This window comes from Chiloscyllium plagiosum, unplaced genomic scaffold, assembly GCF_037043375.1.
Source record: "Chiloscyllium plagiosum isolate Xiang-an unplaced genomic scaffold, Cpla_swu_hap1 HiC_scaffold_27, whole genome shotgun sequence".
NCBI classification, from domain to species: domain Eukaryota; kingdom Metazoa; phylum Chordata; class Chondrichthyes; order Orectolobiformes; family Hemiscylliidae; genus Chiloscyllium; species Chiloscyllium plagiosum.
The window spans coordinates 78,999,611-79,022,164 of record NW_028270165.1 but is presented as its reverse complement, the minus strand read 5'-3'; the positions used below and the strand labels follow the sequence as shown (position 1 = coordinate 79,022,164).

The following is a 22,554-nucleotide window of genomic DNA, read 5'->3' as shown; positions in this document are numbered from 1 at the left end:
TTCAGCCTGTTGAGAAATGTTATTCTCGACCTCTGGAAGGGTGAAACATTAGGAAACTTTCAAACATAAACAAAGCGATACTAAAAAAAAATTAATAAAAATAGTTCAGGTAACTTACAAAAGAAACCTCGCACTAAAGGACAGCAAAAGCTTCTGTTGGTATGCTAGTGGCACAGAGTCGCTGAGCTAAGTGTGGTACCTTGGAAGATGAAAACTGTGAGTTCATGGGGAACACTGAAACGGCAGAGATGATCTGAGCTTTTACGTTGGAGGACAAAGAACTATTCCTATTGGAATTGGCAAGTCAGATGCTATAGAAAGGATAGAACTGAAACAATCAACATCGATAAGGAAAAGGTACACAGCAAACTATTAGGATTGAGGACAGACAAGTCCACTGGGCCTGATGGCCTACATCCTAGGGTCCTGAAGGAAGTGGCAGCGGAGATGTTGGATTCATGATTTACAATATTCTGAAAATCTCTGAACATGGGAAAGGTTCATTGAGTTTATTTAAGACTGAGATATATATTTTCTTGATTGTCAAGGGGATCAAAGGTTACAAGGAGAAAACTGGAGAATGGAGTTGAGAAACTTATCAGCCATGACTGAATGGTGGAGCTGGGCTGAGTGGCCTAATGTCTGCTCCTATGTCTTATGATCTTATAGTTCCATTGGATTGGAAAAATGCTAATGTAATATCTGTATTCAAAATGGGAGGGAGGCCATTTGTGGGAAATTACAGTCCAGTTCACTTAACATTTGTTATAGAGTCATAGAGATGTGGGGCTCGGAAACAGATCCTTTGGTCCAACTTGTCCATGCCGACAGATATCCGAACCTAATCTAGTCCCTTTTGCCAGCACTTGACTCATATCCCTCTAAACCCTTCTTATTCAGTTACCCATCCAGGTGCCCTTTAAATGATGCATTTGTACTAGCCGCCATCATTTCCTCTGGCAGCTCATTCCATACAAGGACCACTCTCTGCATGAAAAAGTTGCCCTTTAGGTCCCTTTTACATCTTTCCCCTCTCACCCTAAACCAATGCTGACTAGTTCTGGAGTCACCCACCCAATCGAAAAGACCTTGTCTGTTTATCCTATCTATGCCTCTCATTGTTTTATAAACATCCATAACGTCACTGCACACCAGGGAAAATAGCCCCAGCCTATGAAGCCTCTCCCAAATCCTCCAACTCTGAAAACATCAGTGTTAATTTTTACTGAACCCTTTCAAGGGTTATGGGAAGAAGGCAGGAAAATGGGGGTAATGAGCAGTCTTGATCGAATGGCAGAGGAGACTTGATGGGCTAAATAACCTAATTCTGCTCCTATATTTGTGAACTTTTGAACTCTGGAGCAGGCAGGACTTGAATCCAATCCAGGGTTAGGGTCACTACCTCTGTACTACAAGACATCCATAAAAATATCAAATCCTCCCCAGCACCCCAGTCTCCCGAGCTGGGGATACTAACCATTATACTACCGAGGATGCTGGACAGTTGCAAAATGATGGAGATAGGGGTAGAGAATGGGTGGGTGTTTCAGGAACTATTATAGACATGAAAGTGTGAATGGCCTCCTTAAGTACTGTAACATTCTAAACCAGTCAATGATCTGACCTGTGCCACACAAGCACAGTCCCCCTGCGAAGTTATCAGAGGTATGCACGGGCTGTAGGAAGAGATCCAACTCCCTGTTGACTTGGAATGTAATGCTGTGATGCACACCAGGAAGTGGTGATCCACTTGTTCCACAATCACTTGTAGGAAGGGATTCACTGAGTCATTCAAACCCAAATACATCACTGACTTCCTACTGGACAGAAATGATTAAACTTCTCAGCAACAAACCGCATTAAAAAAAAGTTCCATTTTTGCAGTAGTAGTGAGAATCACAGTTTTCCAGTACTAGTGATGTTAAGAGACCAGGTTTTGAATGCATGGCCGCCCAGGTAACAATGGTTGCTGTGGGGATCAGGATGATGACTGTGGGGCCATCCCTTTAGATGCTCAGTTGTTTCTGTGTTGTTGATGGGCTTGGCCTCATGGACTGCTCTCTGAAGCCGGTTTTAAAAGAAGTTTTGAAAATCATGAGGAAAATCATACCCAGAAAAGACAGTGAAAAACTGTTCACTGAGAATAAGAATGCAAATTTCAAATCCATTACAAGAAAGAAAATTTTTTTTTAAGATTAGATTACTTACAGTGTGAAAACAGGCCCTTCGGCCCAACAAGTCCACACAGACCCGCCGAAGCGCAACCCACACATACCCCTACATTTACCTCTTTTAACCTAATACTACGGGCAATTTAACATGGCCAATTCACCTAACCCGCACATCTTTGTGACTGTGGGAGGAAACCCACGCAGACACAGGGAGAATGTGCAAACTCCACACAGTCAGTCGCCTGAGGCGGGAATTGAACCCGGGTCTCTGGCGCTGTGAGGCAGCAGTGCTAACCACTATGCCACCGTGCCGCTTGAATGTGGTGAGAAATAAATTTCACACAGTAAGTAAATAGATCTGGCAGACGTTGCATGGAACAGTGGTTGAAGCAGGTTCAATTAAGGGCATTGGACAACTATTTGATGACAAGCAATGTACAAGTTTCCAAGGAAACATCAGGAAAATGGCACAAGGTCAGAAAGCTCATTTAGATAATTGCATGGACACAATGGTCTGAATGGCCTACTTTGTGCTTTAGTAATTCAGTGGTTCATAATTGCCTATCAGATCTCGGTCAGTTATGAACATCAGGCTAACATCTGCTATTTTGTAAGGTCAGTCAGGGAGGATCAATCAGATCGATGTTTTATAATGATTCATGATTGGGGAACTGCAGGGATTGGGACGAAGACCCCAGGTATTCATTATATATGTCAGTGATTTAGATGAGAAAACTAATTGGAATATGTCACAAATTGCAGATGACATAAAGCTGGGTGAAACGGTGAGCTGTGAGGAGGATGCAATGTTATTTGGACAGGCTAAGTGAGTGGGTAAATGTATGGCAGGTGCAGGTTAGTGTGGATAAATGTGAGGTTATCCACTTTGGTAGCAAAAATAGAAAAGCAGATTATTTGAATAGCTGTAACCTGGGAGATGGGAATGTTCACCAAGATCAAATCCAAGATGGAGGCTGAGAAAATTTGTGGCTGTAAGAGTTGCTCCTTTTTTGAGGTATTTTCAGTGTTTGAGGTGATTTCTTTGAATTCCAGGAGCAGCAATTACTGTTTTATATGCTGTTGCATTGTTTTGGAACACAGGAGTAAACAATTCAAGTCAACAGCACTTTTAAAAAGGGAGAAAGACAGCCAAAGGCAGCGAGCACATGGTCTGAAAGAGAGAGAGAAAGAAACCTATACTGTTAACTGACAGCAGTGAATCTGTGTAGTTACTGCCTTTGTTGTTTGAAATCATGTATCTCTGGACATTGGAGTGCGTCTAGGAAAAATTAACAAACAGCAAAATTCACAACTGGTCTTGGAGGAATCTGTGTGGGAGAGCTCACAGCACAGGAACAGATAAGTGCATAGTTTTTAATGTGTAACCTTGCTGTAAGTCTGCAGTAGTGAATAGAGTGGGTTCTTTCTTGATTATATGTTTTGAGATTTTAGAAACTCACCAAGGGTCCACACCAGGGTTCAATCACCTGCTCCAAATGCAGGAAGGGATTCATTGATTCAGCAGGTCCACACCAGAAACAGCCTGCTCACCTGCTCTCAGTGTGGGAAGGGCTTTACCCCCTCCTCCCACCTGTGGAGGCCATTGCAGGGCGATTGAAGGAACGACAGCCGAATGCCATTATTGACTGGACTATTGACCCAGCTCTGGGGACTCCTGGGTTCAAATCACACTGCGGCAGATGGCAAAATATGGAATTCAGTCAGAAATCTGGAGTTCAGAATCTAATGATGAAATCATTTTCTGGGGGGAAAATATCCCATCAGATTCACTCATGTTAGAGTCTGTCTGTATCCCAGTCTTGAGTCAGACTGGTTCTATTTCCATCAGAGGATTTATAACATATTACACGGACTGACTGCCTGAAGATTGTGTGTTTTTTGAGCAAAATAGAATGTACTTGCAAATAAAATTCTGCAATTGCAACCCCATACCATAGACTGATATGTGTGTATGCATGAGAGAGTGTGTGTTTGCGTATATGCGTGCTTGGTAAAGTGTGTGAATAATGGAGTATAAACCTGTGAGAGGGTGTGTGCATGTGTGTGTCTGAGAAAGAGCATGAGTGTGTGAGTATGTAAGGGTGTGTGTGTGTATGGCAGAGTGCATAGTGTAGTGGGATCACCTGTAGTGTGACATGAATCCAATGTCCCAATTGAGGCCACCCTCACGGGGTTCCAAATTTGGCTATCAGCCTCTGCTCAGCCACGAGAAACAATAAAGCAGTTACACAACACACATTGGAGAGGGCAGGGTGGGGCTTGTCTTTCGAATTGCAGAAGATGGGAGGCTCTGGATGCTGTGATCCAGGGCAAACACACGTTGGAGGACCTTCGGCTCAGAGAGCTGCAGCTGGAAGCCGGGCTGCAGACACGTTGGGGGAAAAGGGGAAAGTTAACCGGACACTTTATTCTGGGAGATGGTCATTCCTCTCCAGACAGAGCCTTCTGACTGGGTCAGTGAACAGGGTCAGGAGCGTGTCAGCACAGATCAAACAGGTAAAGGGAATCTGAGAGAGGTCTGCATGAGCGAGGAGCTAACTGGCTGCGTGGTGGGAGTAAGAACAATGTTGGGGAGGGACAGTGGTGGTCAGGGACAGAATAGTGACAGGGATTGTCACCGTTCTCTGCGGTTGGCAGCAGAAGACCAGATTGCATCAGTGTCTGCCTGGCTCCAGGATTTGGGAACTGGTGTGCTCAGGGCTGGAGAAATGGAAAAGGGAAGTTGCAGTTGGCGTGGTCCAACAATGTCAGGAGGAGAGAGCCTCTGCTGAGAGCTCATGAGAAGTTAGAAGCTACAAGGACAAAGCAGAACTTAAAAGCTCTGGGTGGCATGGTGGCTCAGTGGTTAGCACCACTGCCTCTCAGTGCCTGGGACGTGGGTTCAATTCCACTTTCATGCAGCTCTCTGTGTGGACTTTGGCATGTTCTTACCCTTGTGTCTGCGTGAGTGAACTCTGGGTGCTGCAGTTTCCTCCCATAGTCTAACCATCTGAAGTTTAGGGTGGATCGGCTATGCTGAAGTGTCCGGGATCTGCAACCTAGGGTGGGTTAACCATGGGGAACTGCAGGGAAAGTGGTTGGGATGCTGTTTGGAAGGTCAGTCCGAATCTTATGGGCCGAATGGCCCATAGGAATTATATGAATCTACTGTCTTAGTCATGTGTTTATTGAAAAATGATTGCCTGAAGTCTGCTGTGGATGGACTGGGTTCCGGTTCATGGAAGACTGACACCATTCCTGGTTAAGGTAGGATTTGTGCTGTCATTCCCCCAACCCACTGTCCCCATCCATTCGCTCTCTCACCTCACACTCTGCACCCACCAAATCTCTCTGCCCAGCCATTCTCTCCCTCTCTCCCCCTCATTTTCTGCCCCCCATTCTCTGTCCCCAAGTCTTTCTCTTCCCCTCCACCCTCTGTTCCCTGTCCATTTTCTCTCTCTCCCCCGCACTCTCTACTCCCCTGTCCATTCTCTCTCTTGGTCTCTCTCTCCCCCCACCCTCTGCTACCCTGTCTGTTCTCTCTCCCTTCTACCATCCCCCCATCCTTTCTCATACCTCAAGCCCTCTTTGATTGCTGTATCAAGCCCTTTTCAGGAAAGAGGGAGAATGGATAGTGATGACTCAATCTTGAAGACAGGGGTGCACAAGAAATGGCTGATCTTTAAAACTGAGAAAAGCTAAAATGATATATTCAGAAATATTGTTCATGTCGAAAAGCAAATTCCTTTTTTATATAAGCTGCAGACATGTTTCTGAAACTTGCAATGAAATAGGTGGGTAGAGTCATACAGCACAGAAATAGACCCTGCAGTCCAGCTCGCCCATGCTGACTGGATATCCTAAATTAATCTAGTGACCCACTTGCCAGCATTTGACCCATATCGCTCTCAACCCTACCAATATATATACCCAACCAGATGCCTTTTAAATGTTGTAATGGTACCAGCTTCCATCACTTCCTCTGGCAGCTCATTCCACACATCACCCTCTACGTGAAAAAAGTACAAATCTATGCCTTCCTCAATCCCTCATTTTATCTGTACTGACACCTTCAGGGATCTCTGGACTTAGACAGCAAGGTCCCTTTGTTCCTCAGCACTCTGTAGGGACCTACTATTTATCGCTTACTTCCTTCCCTTATTAAATTTCCCAGAACACCTAGAGATTAAATTCCATCTCTCTGCCCCATTTACCAGCTGATCGATATCAAAGTGTAGCCAGAGACCATCCTCCTCACTATCAACAACACCACCTTTCCAGAGTTTACTCCTAGACAGAGGGGGGGCAGCACTGTCTCCGGCTGAGCAGTGGAAATTGTGTGGAAAAGCAGTGGAAACAGTGGGGGGTGTCAGAAACTTTGCAAGCTCCCTTTCCTTAATTTTTTATTCCCCCAAATCCATGCGGTTTGAGTTTTTATGACAGAAAACAGCACAGGGTTTCATTTTAACTTCCCACTGGCTGAAACTTTGTCCTCCCCTCTGACGTCTGGGAGTAAAACACTTTACTTCCCCTCCCTCCATGGGTAACACAGGGTTGTGGGATTGGTACCTGTTGTTATTTTGTGATCTATTCGAAATAAAATTTATCCTCTGCGCAGGCACAAGTGAACAGTCTGTTTTTGTGCTTTCTGCAAGATCAGGCTAGCAGCTTTTAAATCCTTATGTTAAACATGCAGAAGCAAACAGTAGATCAGCAATTGAATTTCGAGAGTGGTACTTCTTGACCTGGTAATCCCATTGGGTCAACCGAGAGAGAGGGAGAGGATGTCACACCTAAAGTGCAGATAGAGGAGTTGTTACACTTGTTCAGTCAGTTGAGTTGGTTCTGTGCTCAGATGAAACTGGATGTTGCTTTTCATGGATCATAATTAAACTACAACGGAACACATTAAATTCAAGGAATTCAATTGAAAGGGAAATTCGAGTGAAAAAATGGAAAACTGTTTAAAGATTGGCCCCTGGTCTTTTACTTCACCAATTAGAAGTTGCTGGTTTGACAGCTCTCCTAATTATAGAATCCCTACAGTGTGGGAGCAGGCCATTTGGCCCATTGAGTCCACACTGACCCTCCGAACAGCATCCCATCCAGACTCACAAAAATGTGCACCGTATGTGTGCAGAGAAGGGGATGGGAGTGAGTGGAATGTTTTCACCCCACCCTCTCCCTCCAAGACCCAAATGTCCCCACAATGCCACCTGTCCATTCCCCCACCACCACAGTGCCCTCTGGCCTTACCCTCTGTCACCCACAGTGCTCCTGTCCGTTCCCTGCCACCCACAGCGTCCCCTGTCCATTCACCCCCGCCACCCACAGCATCCCCTGTCCATTAACCCCCGCCAGCCACAGCGGCCCCTGTCCATTCACCCCCACCACCCACAGCATTCCCTGTCCATTCAGCCCCGCCACCCACAGCATTCCCTGTCCATTCACCCCCGCCACCCACAGCATTCCCTGTCCATTCATCCCCGCCACCCACAGCGGCCCCTGTCCATTCACCCCCACCACCTACAGCATTCCCTGTCCATTCACCACCCACAGCGCCCCCTGTCCATTCACCCCGGCCACCCAAAGCATTCCCTGTCCATTCGCCATCCACAGCATTCCCTGTCCATTCATTCCTCGCCACCTACAGTGGCCCCTGTCCATTCTCCCCGCCACCCACAGTGCCCCTGTCCATTCTGCCCCACTACCCACAGCGCCCCATGTCCACTTACCCCTGCCACCCACAGTGCACCCTGTCCATTCCCCCGCCACGCACAGCACCCCGTCCATTCCCCGTGCCACCCACAGTAGCCCCATCCATTCCCCCATGCCACCCACAGCGCCCCTACTCATTCTCCCTGCCACACAGACCGCCCCTGTCCATTCTCCCCTGCCACCCATTACATCCCCTGTCCATTCTCCCCCACCAACCACAGCATCCCCTGTCCATTCTCCCCTGTGCCACCCACGGCGCCCCGTCCATTCTTCCCTGCCACCCATGGTGCCCCCCACCCCTCCATTTCCCTGTGCCACCCACGGCAACCCCGTCCATTCCCCCGCTACCCCGGCCCACCATCCATTCTCTCCCCCGTACTCTCTGCACCCCTGTCCGGTCCCACTTCCATCCTCTGCCTCCCCATGCATTTTCTCTCTGTCCCACACCCTCTACTCTCCATCCCTTTGTTCCCCATCTATTCTCTTTCTCCACTCGTGTTCTGCCCTCTGTCCACTTTCTTGCCTTCCACTGGCCCCTGTCCATTCTCTCTCCGCCGCACCCACTGCCCCCGTCCATTCTCTCGCTCTCTCCCCACACTCTGCACTCCACACCCTGCACTCCACACCATTCTCTCCTTCTCGACCCCCAATGCTTTACACCCCATTGTATCTCTTGCCCCCCCCCACCATTCTCTGCTGTCCCATTCTCTCTCTTTGCCCTCCCACCCTCTTCCCCACCACTCTCTGTCCCCCCAGTCTTTCTCTAACCCCACCCTCTGCTCCTGTCTGAATTCTGTTTCTCTACATGCCACCCTCTGCCTCCCCATCCATTCCCCTCTTTTCTCCCCATCACCCCCCATCCTTTCTTGTACCTCGAGCCCTCTTTGATTGCTGTTTCAAGCCCTTCTCAGAAGAGGAAGAGAGACAGAGAGAGAGAGAGAGAAAATAGATGGTGGTGACTCAACTGGGAGTCAGGAGGGGTGACAAATGGCTGATCTTTAAAATTGAGAATAGCTAAAATGATACATTCAGAAACATCATTGAAGTCTGAAAGCACATTCAATTTTTAAGCGCTGCTGCTGAAATCTTCCTGAAACTTACATTGAAATAGCATAGTTAGGCCACAGCTGTAAGGGGTGAATGGTCTTTTCCTAGTCTCATGAAATTTGTTACGACTACGCCAAAATAAAATCATAGATTTGTATAGTACAGAAATAAACCTTTCGGTCCATGCCAACCAGATATCCTAAATTAATCTAGTGACCCATTTGCCAGCATTTGGCCAGTATCCCTCTGAATCCTTCCTATTCATATCCCTATCTAGATGCATTTTAAATATTGCATCTGTACCAGCCTCCACCACTTCCTCTGGCAGCTCATTCCATACACATACCACCCTTTGTGCAAAAAAGTTGCCCCTTAGGACCCTCATAAATCTTTCCTCTCTCACCCTAAACCTATGCCCTCCAGTTCAGCACTCCACGTCCCGCCCCCCAAACATGTGAAAGACATACAAAAGTTGAGCAGCCAGACAAAATGCAAAAGCAATAAAATGTCGAGCCACGGGGGAACAAAATTGTGGCTCTACCCTTTGTTTTCCTATTTGCATTTGGACACTTAAAATCCGTCATTAAAACCAGCATCATGATGCTTTTGCCCGGAACGTCGATTTCGAAGCTTCTTGGATACTGCCTGAACTGCTGTGCTCTTCCAGCACCGCTAATCCAGAATTAAAACCAGCATCCCTACAAGAGTATACTGCGCAAATTTGCCGGTGTCAGCAACACACTGAGCATGCTCATCGCTGCCCGAAAAACAGGCGCGCGACCTACTTTTTTTGGACCAATAGGGAACCCTGGAGGACCAGAAGGAGATCGGTCCTCCTGCCAATCAGAGCCACCGCATTGTCTGAATGCGGAAGTTGGACCATGAGCTTGTGAAGCTGCGGCTGGTACTCCTCTCTTTGGCAATGAAGATTGGGTTTCATTCCAGACTGCAACTTCCTTTCTCCGTCCAACATCTGTGAATATGGTAGTCTCTTTTCTCACCCACGTTTTCAATTTCATTTTTTTCATTCTGGGGTTCGGTTGTTGACTTGCAGCAACGGAAAGGAAAAGGAGTGAATCCAGGCAGGGGACACATTCTGGAAAAGTTGGTCCAGGTCTGTGTCTCAATTGGCAAAATAGACAGGCAGGAGGCTGCAAGAACACAGTAAGCCAGGCAACATCAGGAAGTGGACAAGTCAATGTTTTGGGTGTAACCCTTCTTCATGGCGGAGTCAGCGGTGGGGGAAGAGTGTAGGGATAGCTGTAGATGGGGCATTAAAATGGATGGTGACTGGGAGGTCCGGTCAGCCTCTGCGGACCCGGCTGCGATGCTCGGCGAACCGTTCCCCAAGTTTACTCTTGGTCTCCCGGATGTAGAGGAGCCCACAATTGACAAACACATGGCAAATACATTACCATAATGTGAAGTTATAGCTTTTCCTGTGTTAAAAAAAAACAGAAATGAGGTGCATTACTTAAATGGTGATATATTTGGATGTAGAGAAAGTGAGAACTGCAGATGCTGGAGATCAGAGTCGAAAAGTGTGGTGCTGGAAAAGCACAGCAGGTCAGACAGCATCCGAGGAGCAAGAGAGTTGCTGAGTCGGGCATGGGCCTTTCATCAGGAATACCGTGTGCATTTACAAAGCAGCTTCTGCGTGCTTCTACACCAGTCAATGCCAGTTGCCAGACAGGTGCAGCAAGCACTCAGCAAGGCAACGGTATATTTGCAATGTCTTCCTGCAGTTAGGGGGTCATTGAATATATTCAACGCCGAGTTCATCTGATTTTTGAAAAACAAAGAAGTGGATATTTATGGGGGAAGGCAAGAAAATGATTTTAAGACTAGTACAGAACAGTTACAGAGTCATACAGCACAGGAACAAACCCTTCAGTTCAACTAGTCCATGCTGACTCAAACTAAACTAAACTAGTCCCAAGTGCCAGTGTTTTGCTCATATTCCTCTGAACTTTCCTATTCATACACTTTTTCCAATGTCTTTCAAATGTTGTAACTCTACCTGCATCTACCACTTCCTCTGGACATTTATCCCACACACAAACTGCTATTTTTAAAAAAAGGTGCTCCTCAAGTCTTAGAGTCATCGAGATGTACAGCAGGGAAACAGACCCTTCGGTCCAACTTGTCCATGCTGACCAGATATCCCAACCAAATCTAGTCCCACCTGCCAACACCCAGCCCATATCCCTCCACAACCTTCCTATTCATATACCCATCCAGATGCCTTTTAAATGTTTCAATTGTACGAGCCTCCACTATTTGCTCTGGCAGCTCATTCCATACACGAACCACCCTCTGCATGAAAACGTTGCCCCATCGGTCTCTTTTATATCTTTCTCCTCTCACCCTAAACCTTTGCCCTCTCGTTCTGGACTCCCCCACCCCAGGGAAAAGACCTAGTCTATTTATCCTATCCCTGCCCCTCATGATTTTATAAACCTCTATAAGGTCACCCCCCAGCCTCCGATGCTCCAGGGAAAACAGCCCCAGCCTATTCAACCTCTCCCTATAGCTCAAATCCTCCAACTTTAGCATCATCCTTGTAACTCTTTTCTGAACCCTTTTAAGTTTCACAACATCTTTCGGATAGGAAGGGGATCAGAATTGCAAGCAATATTCCAAAAGTGGCCTAACCGATGTCCTGCGGAGCTGCAACATGACCTCCCAACTCCTGTACTCAATGCTCTGACCAATAATGAAAGCATACCAAACTGCTTCTGCACTATCCTATCTACCTGTGACTCCTCTTTCAAGGAACTATGAACCTGCACTCCAAGGTCTCTTTGTTCAGCAACACTTCCCAGGACCTTACCATTAAGTGTATATGTCCTGCTCTGATTTGTTTTTCCAAAAAGCAGCACCTTCCATTTATGTAAATTAAACTCCATCTGCCACTCCTCAGCCCATTGCCCCATCTGATCAAGATCCCATTGTACTTTGAGGTAACCTTCCTTGTGGTCCACTACATCTCCAATTTTGGTGTTATCTGCAAACTTACTAAATATACCTCCTATGTTGACATCCAAATCATTTATGTAAATGACAAAAAGTAGTGGACCCAGCACCAATCCTTGTGGTACTCCACTAGTCACAGGCCTCCAGTCTGTAAAACAACTCTCCACCACCACTTTCTACCTTCAAGCCAGTTCTGTATCCAAATGGCTAGTTCTCCCTGTATTCCATGAGATCTAACCTTGTTAACCAGTCTTCCTTGGGGAATCCTGTTGAACGCCCAACTGAAGTCCATGTAGATCACATCCACTGTTCTGCTCTGATCAATCTTCTTTGCTACTTCTTCAAAACACTCAATCAAGTTTGTGAGACATGATTTGCCACGCACAAAGCCAGGCTGACTATCCCTAATCAGTCCTTGTCTTTCCAAATACATGTAAATCCTGTCCCTCAGGATTCACTCCAAGGACCTGCCCACTACCGATGTCAGGCTCACTGGTCTATAGTTCCCTGGCTTTTCCTTACCACCATTCTGAAATAGTGGTACCACATTCACCAACTTCTTGTCTTCTGGCACCTCTCCTGTGACTATTGATGATACAGATATCTCAGCAAGGAGCCCAGCAATCACTTCCCTAGCTTCCCACAGAGTTCAAGGGTACACCTGATCAGGTCCTGAGTATTTATCCACCTTTGTGTTTCGAAACATCCAGCACCACCACCTCTGTAGTATGGACATTTTTCAAGATGTCATAATCTATTTCCCTACACTCTATACCTTCCATGTCCTTCTCCAGAGTAAACATTGATGCAGAATACTCATTTAGTATCTTCCCCCATCTCCTGTAGTTCCACACATTGGCTGCCTTGCTCATTTTTGAGGTGCCCTATTTGAGGTGACCTACTTACCCTTTTGTCCTTAATGTACTTGTAAAAACCCTTTCAATTCTCCTTCACCCTATTTGCCAAAGCTATCTCATGTCCCCTTTTTGCCCTCCTGATTTCCCTCTTGAGTATACTTGTTTATACTTTTATACTTTGTACCTTTATACTCTTCTAAGGATTCACTCGATCTATCCTGTCTATACCTGACATATGCTTCCTTCTTTTTTTGAACCAAATCCTCAATTCCTCCAGTCATCCAGCATTCCCTACACCTATCAGACTTTCCTTTCACCCGAACAGGAATATACTGTCTCTGGACTCCTCATTATCTCATTTCTGAAGGCTTCCCATTTTCCAGCCGTCCCTTTACCTGCGAACATCTGCCCCCAATCAGCTTTTGAAAGTTATAGAACATAGAACAATACAGCACAGAACAGGCCCTTCGGCCCACGATGTTGTGCCGAACATTTGTCCTAGCTTAAGCACCCATCCATGTACCTATCCAATTGCCGCTTAAAGGTCGCCAATGATTCTGACTCTGCCACTCCCACAGGCAGCGCATTCCATGCCCCCACCACTCTCTGGGTAAAGAACCTACCCCTGACATCCCCCCTATACCTTCTACCCTTCACCTTAAATTCCCCTTGTAACACTCTGTTGTACCCGGAGAAAAAGTTTCTGACTGTCTACTCTATCTATTCCTCTGATCATCTTATAAACCTCTATCAAGTCACCCCTCATCCTTCGCCGTTCCAATGAGAAAAGGCCTAGCACTCTCAACCTATCCTCATACGACCTATTCTCCATTCCAGGCAACATCCTGGTAAATCTTCTCTGCACCCTCTCCAAAGCTTCCACATCTTGCCTAAAGTGAGGCGACCAGAACTGCACACAGTACTCCAAATGTGGCCTTACCAAGGTCCTGTACAGCTGCAACATCACTTCACGACTTGAATTCAATCCCTCTGCTAATGAACGCTAATACACCATAGGCCTTCTTACAAGCTCTATCCACCTGAGTGGCAACTTTCAAAGATCTATGAACATAGACCCCAAGATCCCTCTGCTCCTTCACCTTACTAAGAACCCTACCGTTAACCCTGTATTCCGCATTCTTATTTGTCCTTCCAAAATGGACAACCTCACACTTGACAGGGTTGAACTCCATCTGCCACTCCTCAGCCCAGCTCTGCATCATATCTAAGTCCCTTTGCAGCCGACAACAGCCCTCCTCACTATCCACAACTCCACCAATCTTCGTATCATCTGCAAATTTACTCTCCCACCCTTCGACTCCCTCTTCCAAGTCATTAATAAAAATTACAAACAGCAGAGGACCCAGAACTGATCCCTGCGGAACTCCACTTGTAACTGGGCTCCAGGCTGAATGTTTACCATCTACCACCACTCTCTGACTTCGACTGGTTAGCCAGTTTTCTATCCAACTGGCCAAATTTCCCTCTATCCCATGCCTCCTGACTTTCCGCATAAGCCTTATCAAATGCCTTACTAAAATCCATGTACACTACATCCACTGCTCTACCCTCATCCACATGCTTGGTCACCTCCTCAAAGAATTCAATAAGACTTGTAAGGCAAAACCTACCCCTCACAAATCCGTGCTGGCTGTCCCTAATCAAGCAGTGTCTTTCCAGATACTCATAAATCCTATCCCTCAGTATCCTTTCCATTACTTTGCCTACCACCGAAGTAAGACTAACTGGCCTGTAATTCCCGGGGTTATCCTTATTCCCTTTTTTGAACAGGGACACAACATTCGCCACTCTCCTGTCCCCTGGTACCACCCCTGTTGACAATGAAGACGAAAAGATCATTTCCAACGGTTCTGCAATTTCCTCTCTTGCTTCCCACATAATCCTAGGATATATCCCGTCAGGCCCGGGAGACTTGTCTATCCTCAAGTTGTTCAAAATGTCCAACACATCTTCCTTCCTAACAAGTATTTCTTCTAGCTTACCAGTCCGTTTCACACACTCCTCTTCAACAATACGGTCCCTCTCGTTTGTAAATACTGAAGAAAAGTACTCATTCAAGACCTCTCCTATCTCTTCCGACTCAATACACAGTCTCCCACTACTGTCCTTGATTGGACCTACCCTCGTTCTCGTCATTCTCATGTTTCTCACATACGCATAAAATGCCTTGGTCCTATCCGCCAAAGATTTTTCATGCCCTCTCTTAGCTCTCCTAATCCCTTTCTTCAGCTCCCTTCTGGCTATCCTGTATCCCTCCAATGCTCTGCCTGAAACTTGTTTCCTTAACCTTATGTAAGTCTCCTTCTTCCTCTATACAAGACATTCAACCTCCCTCGTCAACCAAGGTTCCCTCATACGACCATCTCTTTCCCGCCTGTCAGGTACATACATATCAAGGACACGTCGTATCTGTTCCTTGAAAAAGTTCCACATTTCCACAACATCCTTCCCTGACAGCCTATGCTCCCAACTTGTGCTCCTCAGATCCTGTCTTACAGCATTGTATTTACCCTTCCCCCAATTGTAAAACCTACCCTGTTGCACGTACCTATCTCTCTCCATAACCAAGGTGAAAGTCACAGAATTGTGGTCACCATCACCAAAATGCTCACCCACTAACAAGCCCATCACTTGTCCCGGTTCATTATCAAGTACCAAATCCAATATGGCCTCCCCTCTGAACGGACAATCTACATACTGAGTTAGAAAAGCTTCCTGGACACACTGCACAAACACCGCCCCATCCAATCTACCTAATCTAGAGTGCTTCCAATCAATATTTGGGAAGTTGAAATCGCCCATGACTACTACCCTGTGGCTTCTGCACCTTTCCAAAATCTGTTTCCCAATCTGTTTCTCCACATCTCTGCTGCTATTGGGGGCCTATAGTAAACACTCAACAAGGTGACTGCTCCTTTCCTATTTCTGACTTCAGCCCATACTACCTCCAAAGGCAGATCTACCTCGAACTGCCTTTCTACAGCCGTTATACCATTTCTAATTAGCAACGCCACCCCCCCTCCTTTTTTACCCCCCTCCCTAATCTTACTGAAACATCTGTAACCAGGAACCTCCAACAACCATTCCTGTCCCTCTTCTATCCACGTTTCCGTGATGGCCACAACATCGTAGTCCCAGGTACTGATCCATGCCTTAAGTTCACCCACCTTATTTCTGATACTCCTTGCGTTAAAGTATACGCACTTGAACCCATCTCTGTGTCCGCAAGTATTCCCTGTCAGTGCTACCTTCTCCACAGCCTCCCTACATTCTTGGACATCCTGACAAACAGCTAACCTACTTGCTGGACTACAAGTCCGGATCCCATCCCCCTGCCAAATTAGTTTAAACCTACCGCCCAGGATATTGGTGCCCTTCTGGTTCAGGTGCAACCCGTCCTGCTTGTACAGGTCCCACCTTCCCCAGAATGCAGTCCAATTGTCCAAATACCTGAAGCCCTCCCTCCTACACCATCCTTGCAGCCACGTGTTCAACTGCACTCTCTCCCTATTCCTTGCCTCACTGTCACATGGCACCGTCAACAACCCAGAGATGACGACTCTGTCCGTCCTAGCTTTTAGCTTCCAGCCTAACTCCCTGAGCTCCTGAATGACCTCCCCACCTCTCTTCCTACCTATGTCGTTGGTGCCAACGTGCACCACGACTTCTGGCTGCACACCCTCCCCCTTAAGGATTCTGAAGACACAGTCCGAGACGTCTCGGACCCTGGCACCCGGGAGACAACAAACCATCCGAGAGTCTCGCCCATGTCCACAGAACCGCCTGTCCGTCCCTCTAACTATAGAGTCTCCTATAACTAGCACTCTCCTCCTCTCCCCCTTTCCCTTCTGAGCCTCAGAGCTGGACCTCGTGCCAGAGACCCGGTCACTGCAGCTTACCCCTGCTAGGCCTTCCCCCCCCAACAGTATCCAAAGCGGTATATCTATTGTTGAGGGGAACGACCACAGGGGATCCCTGCACTGCCTGCTTCCTCCCCTTCCCACCTCTAACTGTTACCCAGCTACCTCTGTTCTCTGGCGTAACTCTGTCCCTGTAGCTTCTATCTATCACCCTCTCAGCCTCTCGAATAATCCTCAGTTCATCCAACTCCAGTTCCAGTTCCCTAACGCGTTCTGTGAGGAGCTGGAGCTGACTGCATTTCCTGCAGATGAAGTCGGCAGGAGCATCGGTGGTCACCCCTACCTCGAACATCCTGCAGGAGGAACATTCCACTGCCTGCGCTGCCATTACTCTACACTTAGTCTCCAAAACAAGAACACTGAGTAGCTTACCTGTGGACTTTAAAGTTAGGTTAGAGGAGGAGGATGGGAGAGAGGCCCTACTTTGTAGGGCCTGGGGTCCAGAACACACCCACTCAAATATCAATCACTTACCTTCCTGACCTGCTCTGCGCTCCAACTTCACTTCCACCCAGCTCGCGCCGCTCTCTGCTGTGAAAAGACCGTTGGCGTCGAGGTAAGTTCTTAAATATCAATCACTTACCTTCCCGACCAGCTCTGCGTTCCAATATAGGAGTAGAAACGAGGCCATTCAGCCCGTCGAGTCTGCTCGACCATTCAATCATGGCTGACAAGTTTCTCAACTCCATTCTCCCGCTTTCTCCCCGTAACCTTTGATCACCTTGACAATCAACAACCTACCTATCTCGGTCTTAAATAAACTCAGTGAACCTTTCTCATGTCCAGAGAATTTTGGAATATTGTAACTAATGAATCCACTATGTCCGTCGCACTTCCTAGTGTACTTTCAAGGAGCTATGAACCTGGACTCCCAAGGTTTCTTTGTTAAGCAATACTCCTAAAGACCTTACCATTAAGTGTAGAAGTCCTAAGATCAGCCCAAATTCGACAACTGCATGATGCATCTCGGGCCATAGTCTGGGGTGTGGATTACCAGGTGTTGGGGATTTATAAATTTTTAATCCCATCAATTTCTCCAACACCATTTTCCTACAACAACTCAGTTCCTTCAGTCCTGCTATCAATGGACCATGTGTTCCCCAACATTTTGGGGATGTTACTTGTGCCCTCCTTTGTGATGATAGAAGCAACATATGTGGTTAATTGGTCTGCCATCTCTTTGTTCCACATGAGAACTTTGCCTGTTTCTAATTGTAATTATTTTCACTAATCGTTTTTTTTCTTCACATACCCCATTTTCCCCTTTTGATCAATTCTTTTGTCGAAACCTGAACTGCTTCCAGTCTTCAGATCTGCTTTTTTTTTAGCTAATTTGTACACCATTTCTTTGGATCTAGTACAATCCATCATGTCCCTTGTTAGCCGTGGCTGGGCCACCTTTTGTGTTTTATTTTTAAGACAGTAAGGGACAACTATTGCAGTTCCTCCAGGTGCTATCTAAATGTTTGTCATTTCTTTCAATAATGTTCCCTCATTTGTTGCAGCCTGTTCATGCTTCTGCCATTATAATTTCCTTGCTTTAGATTTAAGTCCCCAGTCTCAGTATCAACTCTGTTGCTCTCCATCGTAATGGAAAGTTCTCTCACTCAGTTCTTCAGTCTTCCACAAGGGACCTCTCACAGCTACATTGCCAATTATTCCCTTCTCATGAAGGAATTAACATTTTGGAATTAAATTGCCATTGCCCAACAGAACCATTGCAATTTTTGGAATATTGTGTGCAATTCTAGACTCCCTCCTATTGGAAGGATGTTGTGAAGCTTGAAAGGGTTCAGAAAAGATTTACAATGACGTTGCCAGGGGGATTGAGTGATAGCGAGAGGCCAAACAGACTGGGGCTGTTTCCCCTCGTGCGCCAGAGGCTGAGGGGTGATCTTATAAAATCATGAGGCATGGATAGGGTAAATAGACAAGGCCTTTTCCTTGGGATGGGGATGTCCAGAGTTAGAGGTAATAGGTTCAGGGTAAGGGCTGTGGGGTGGGGGTGGGGGTGGGGGGGGGTGCAGATTTGAAAGGGACCTCAGGGGCACCTTTTTCATTCAGAGGGTGGTGTGTGCAACGAATGAGCTGCCAGAGGGAGTGGTGGAGGCTGGTACAATTACAGCATTCAAAGGGCATCTGGATGGGTATATGAATTGGAAGGGTACAGAGGAATAGAGGCCAGGTGCTGGCAAACGGGGCTATATTGGGATATCTGGTCGGCATGGACAAGTTGGACTGAAGGGACTGTCTCTGTGCTGTATATCTCTATGACTCTAGCTTTCCACTCGACATTTACCACGTCTGTATGTTCAGTTTCTCTCTGGTGTCGGTGTCAATGCCTTGATGTCTCACTCCACTCCCACTTCCTGGGGATGTTAACCATTTCATGTCAGGTTTTTTCTCAAGAAGCTGTATTGCAAGTTCAACCTGAATTTACACTTCTTTTGCTTCCCAAAATCAGACCTGCTCACTCTCGGCAATATGCTAATGTTGTGAAAGATATTAACCTTCAGGTGGAGTTATGCAAAATTCAGTGATGTCAGTCCTGACGTTTTTTGCTTTTCTGCCCCTGTAAGATGCTGAATCAACTACATCAGAAGAATTAGTAAGAGCGGAGTGAGAACAGAGGGGGAAGAGAGTGGGATGGTGCTTTCAACTTTATGAAATAACAAATGAAAAGAATGTTCCATGGCAATTAAAATTCCTTGTTCTGAATTCTACCCCGGACTGACAGTGATGACTTTTGTAATCTCTTTTTACAGAGTATTTGAAGAACGGTAGACGGAAGTTTCAAGATCAGCAGATGAAGGGCTTATGCCCGAAACAGACTCTGCTGCTCCTCGGATGCTGCCTGACCTGCTGTGTTTTTCCAGTGCCGCACTTTCAGACTCTGACTATCCAGTGTCTGCAGTCCTCACTTTGATGCCAATGACTGTCCCCATGACTTGTCCCACCTGCCTGTCTTCTTTTCCACCTATCCACTCCACCCTCTCCTCCCTGACCTATCACCTTCATCCCCTCCCCCACTCACCTATTGTACTCTATGCTACTTTCTCCCCACCCCCACCCTCCTCTAGCTTATCTCTCCACGCTTCAGGCTCTCTGCCTTTATTCCTGCTGAAGGGCTTTTGCCCGAAACATCGATTTTACTGCTCCTCGGATGCTGCCTGAACTGCTGTGCTCTTCCAGCACCACTGATCCAAAATCTGGTTTCCAGCATCTGCAGTCATTGTTTTTACCCACTTTGATGCCAATGTCTGACAGACATTCAATCCATTGGAACCCCACCGATTTTCGACTATGAATTTATGAGACGGAGCAAAGCTTTTGGTTCCTGCTCGAGTACGTTTTCAGTATCAGTGGGACTGGATGAGAGATCCTACTGTTGCAGCGCAGAGTGTGGAACCTGAAATAGTTATATGGGCCTGGAAAGAGGGATTCACGGCAGGGAGGGCATGTATACAATTTTTGTGTGCGGCTGAAGCTTCAGCCATGAAGAAACCCGAGGGATCCCGCCCCGTGGAGAAACCGTGGAAGTGTGGCGACTGCGGGAAAGGCTTCTGTTTCCCGTCTGTTTTGGAGACTCATCGACGCAGTCACAGCGGGGAGAGGCCCTTCAGTTGCCGCGAGTACGGGAAGGCTTTCAGCGATTCCTCCGACCTGCTGAGACACCAGCAGGTCCACACGAGGGAGAGGCCGTTCACCTGCTCTCACTGTGGGAAGGGCTTCACCTGCTCCTCCCAACTGCGGAGGCACCAGCGAGTTCACGTGCCATCGCAGGGGGGTTGAAGGAATGATGACTGAGTGCTATTATTGACTGGACTATCAACCCAGTTCTGGAGACTCTAGGGTTCGAATCCCACGGCAGCAGACGGTGGAATTAGAATTCGGTCAGAAATCTGGAGTTCAGAATCTAACAATGAAACCATTTTCATGGTTGGGGGGGGGGCTGGAGAAAACCCCCATCTGATTCACTCACGTCTTTTTAGGGAAGGAAACTGCCGTTGTGGGAAAGGATTCACTCAGTCGTCCCAGCTGCATCCTTTACCCGGTCTAGCCTTTGCGTGACTCTAGACCCACAGCAGTGGCACAGGTTTTCGGTGAGATCTGAGGGGCAACGTTTCCATGCAGAGTATGGTGCATGTATTGAATAAGCTTCCAGAGGAAGTGGTGATCGCTCGTACAATTGCAACAGTTAATAGGCATCTGAATGGGTTTATGAATAGGAAGGGTTTGATTAGATTAGTTTACAGTGTGGAAAAAGGCCCTTCGGCCCAACAAGTCCACACCGACCCGCCGAAGCGCAACCCACCCAGACCCATTCCCCTACATTTACCCCTTCGTGAACGCTACGGGCAATTTAGCACGGCCAATTCACCTAACCTGCACATTTTTGGACTGTGGGAGGAAACCGGAGCACCCGGAGGAAACCCACGCAGACACGAGAGAATGTGCAAACTCCACACAGTCAGTTGCCTGAGGCAGGAATTGAACCCAGGTCTCTGGTACTGTGAGGCAGCAGTGCTAACCACTGTGCCATAGTTTGGAGGGATATGGGACTGGTGCTGGTAGGTGGGACTAGATTGGGTTGGGATATCTGCTTGGTGTGGACAAGTTTGAGTGAAGGGTCTGTTTCTAAGCTGTACATCTATGACTCTGTCTATTTGGTTACAGATGCTGCTCCTCTCTCTGAATGAAGATTGAGCTTCACCCTAGATTGCAACTTTCTTCCTCTGTCCAACATCTGTGAGTACAATACACTCTCTGCCTTGAAGACATTTAGTGTCCCGGCCTCCACTGCACTCTGTGGCAATGAATTCCACAGGCCCACCACTCTCTGGCTGAAGAAATGTCTCCGCATTTCTGTTCTGAATTTCCCCCCTCTAATTCCAAGGCTGTGTCGACAGGTCCTAGTCTCCTCGCCTAACGGAAACAATTTCCACCCTTTCCAAGCCATGTATTATCTTGTAAGTTTCTATTAGATCTCCCCTTAATCTTCTAAACTCCAGTAAAAACAATCCCAGGATCCTCAGCCGTTCCACATATGTTAGACCTACCATTCCAGGGATCATCCGTGTGAATCTCCGCTGGACATGCTCCAGTGCCAGTATGACCTTCCTGAGGTGTGGGGACCAAAACTGGACACAGTACTCCAAATAGGGCCTAACCAGAGCTTTATAAAGTCTCAGTAGCACAACGGTGCTTTTATATTCCAACCCTCTTGAGATAAATGACAACATTGTATTCGCTTTCTTAATCACGGACTCAACCTGCATGTTTACCTTTAGAGAATCTTCGACTAGCACTCCCAGATCCCTCTGTACTTTGGCTTTATGAATTTTCTCACCGTTTAGAAAGTAGTCCATGCTTGTATTCTTTTTTCCAAAGTGCAAGACCTCGCATTTGCTCACATTGAATTCCATCAGCCATTTCCTGGACCACTCTCCCAAACTGTCTAGATCCTTCTGCAAGAATCAGTTTTGCACTCGTGGCACGATACTGCCACCAAATTGCGGATTAAATTAACTGCAAATGGTGCTATGAAGTCTGTTGAGGTTCTTAAAAGTGAAGTGCTTGAGCAAAATAAATACAGAAACGAAAGGAGAAGTCACAAGTGACTGGTAAACAAACAGAACTGCGCAATTCGATCGTTGGCCTTAGTTTTAATGAGGAAGACAATGATAATTCGGATTTAGATGAGTGTTTTTTTATAGTATTATATAATTTTTTTTTGCGGCTCCCATTTCAAACTCTTCCTCACAGGCTGATCAGACATTGGAATTTACAGCTGTTTGACTTAATTCTCAATAACTTTACTTCTGTAGTCCAGGAACAACATTG

General features: G+C 46.8%; 1 protein-coding gene across 3 annotated transcripts in view; it reads left to right on the top strand.

The window, feature by feature from the left end:
* The window catches only part of LOC122543561 (uncharacterized), a 696,117-nt gene that overhangs the window by 33,433 nt on the left and 640,130 nt on the right, over positions 1 to 22,554 (top strand). The gene's annotated exons all lie outside the window — the stretch shown is intronic.